General features: G+C 41.4%; 1 pseudogene; it reads right to left on the reverse strand.

Annotated features, from left to right (window-relative positions):
• Positions 1–543: 543 nt before the first annotated feature.
• LOC101344951 (60S ribosomal protein L19 pseudogene) lies at positions 544–1,134 on the reverse strand (annotated as a pseudogene).
• Positions 1,135–2,574: the final 1,440 nt, after the last annotated feature.

Raw genomic sequence — 2,574 nt, forward strand, 5'->3', positions numbered from 1 at the left:
ATAACTCTGCATAGCAAGGGAAGTTTTTAATGTCTTACAACAATTAGATAGGCATTTTGTACAGCATTTGGTTAAGCTTAAAATAATATGACAATTAAAATAGCTATTCCAGTTTGTAATATAAAATGGAACCAGGAACAGATGCTATTAGGTAACCAACTGAAAATAGCTAAGAAAATCAGGCGTAGGAGTATAGAGCATAACCAAGTAGCCTTTTGATGGTGTTATGGATTGAATTGTGTCTCCGGAAAATTTGTAACAACTTGCTAGGCCATGATTCCCAGTACTGTAAAGATGTCCTCCATTTTGTGATCTGATGTAATTACTTATGTGTTGCAAATCCTAACCTCTATGATGTTAATGAGGCAAGATTATAGGCAGTTATGTTAATGAGGTGGGACTCAACCTACAGGATTAGGTTGTATCTTGAGTCAATATTTTTTTTTTTTTTGAGAGGCAGGCAGGTAAAGGCTCGTTTTATTGAAAGACTGATCTATATCACTGCCAAGGCCATTATGTACAGACAAGAGAAGGGGAGCAGTTTTATTTATTGGTCTCTTCCTCTTTGGACAGAGTCTTGATGATCTCTTCTTCCTTGGCTTGGAGCCGCTACTCACGGCGCTTGCATGCTTCCTTGGTCTTAGACCTGCCGGTCTCAGCCTGGTCAGCCAGAAGCTTCTTGCTGGCCTTGTCTGCCTTCAGCTTGTGGCTGTGTTCCCTGAGAATCCGCTTGTTCTTGAACACGTTCCCCTTCACCTTCAGGTACAGGCTGTGATACATGTGGCGGTCAGTCTTCTTAGATTCACGGTATCTTCTGAGCAGCCGGCGCAGAATTCTCATCCTCTTCATCCAGGTCACCTTCTCGTGCATTTGAGCATTGGCAGTACCCTTTCACTTACCTATGTCCGTATGCCTGCCCTTCCGGCAGGCTAAGGTATTTTTCCGGCATCAAGCCCGAGAATGGACAGTCACAGGCTTGCAGATGATCAAGCCATCTTTGATCAGTTTCTGGATTTGCTGATGGGAGTTGACATTGGCAATTTCATTGGTCTCATTGGGGTCCAGCCAGACCTTCTTCTTGCCACAGCAGAGGACACTGGAGGCAAGCCTCTTCTGAAGCCTGACCATACTCATGCTGTGGCCACAGTGCCGAAAGGAAAAGGTTGAGTCTATATCTTTTGAGATATAAAAAAGAGAAGCAAGCATAGAGGAGAGGGACTTCATTACCACCAACAAAGAGCCAGGAGTGGAGTGCATACTTTGGACTTGGGGTCCCTGAGATGAGGGGCTTCTAGACCATGGGAAGATTGATTACAAGGACCTTCCTCCAGAGCTAACATAGAGATCTAGCCTTCCCCGGGAGCTGGCACCCTAAATTTGGACTTCTAGCTTTCTAAGCTATGAGAGAACACATTTCTCTTAGTTAAAGCCATCTACTTGTGAGATTTCTGTTATAGCAGCACCAGATAGCTAAGACAAGTGGATTCTCCTAATATCTTGTTCTATTTCTCCTGTGGTGTTTATCTAAGTACAGCAAGAGGTATTGACAATGGCACAGACTCCATGTTGCTGGGCCAGTAGGAAATCAGAGCAATCCAACTTTGGTAATGGATTCTAAGAACTTTTGTTAAGCCAACATCCTGTCTGCAGAATCATCAGCAATTTGAGCCTTTGTGGCAGATAATTTATTTAATAGATTTCTCAAGCTGGGGTACACCATGATTTGGTAAGAGTGTTTGGATGAACACCTATCCTAGTCCAGGTTTATCTGCTACCGGGTTATTATCAGACATGGAGTCTTCTACTTTTAGTTAGTGTTTTTTAAATCACTAGTCCAATGTATACTTTGATTATAAGAATTTATGTCTAAAGGACCTCCCATAAGACCTAAGGTGTCTTGACCAATCATACTCAGGCCATTCAAACACGGCAATGCCCAGGCACGAAGTTCATCATGTGGATTTGGTTCCTCTACCATGGGATAATTTGATCCTCCACATAAAAATACATATCCACAAGGAGCACAGATCATATTATTTGCTGTTAACGGAATGGTTTGAATGACTTGCTCTAGCCATTTATCAGTTTGGAATTATTATAAATAGATAATTGTTCTATTTTCAATGGGCTTAATCTTTTAGCACAGAAGGAGATTCAATACACAAGGCTAGAGAAAAATGAATTAGTCAGTACACTAGTTCCATCCAGTTCACTTTTATTCTCTTGCAAGCAAGCAGAGAATCTATCATTATTGTCTTTAGGTGGTTTTACATGTAGGACCAGAAAATCCTTTTCACATCTGTGATCAGGGATGGTTAGTTTTACTTCAGGACAATCTTACAATCTTCTATCTACTTGAAATAGATTAAAACGCAGTAGTTGAGACAGAGCTGACAATCCAAGGGGGATGCCATATCTAACACGTATGGCTCTTTTAAGATTGCTATTGAATCTAAGAGTAGCATTAGGTACCAGATTATAATCTGATATGGAGGTACTAACAGATCTGAACAGTCACATCAGGACTGTGGAGGAAGATGAGAGATCCAACAGTTACTCAAGTTGCCAGCACTA

This window comes from Trichechus manatus, unplaced genomic scaffold (genome assembly GCF_000243295.1).
Source record: "Trichechus manatus latirostris isolate Lorelei unplaced genomic scaffold, TriManLat1.0 scaffold00042, whole genome shotgun sequence".
In the NCBI taxonomy this organism is placed as follows: Eukaryota; Metazoa; Chordata; class Mammalia; order Sirenia; family Trichechidae; genus Trichechus; species Trichechus manatus.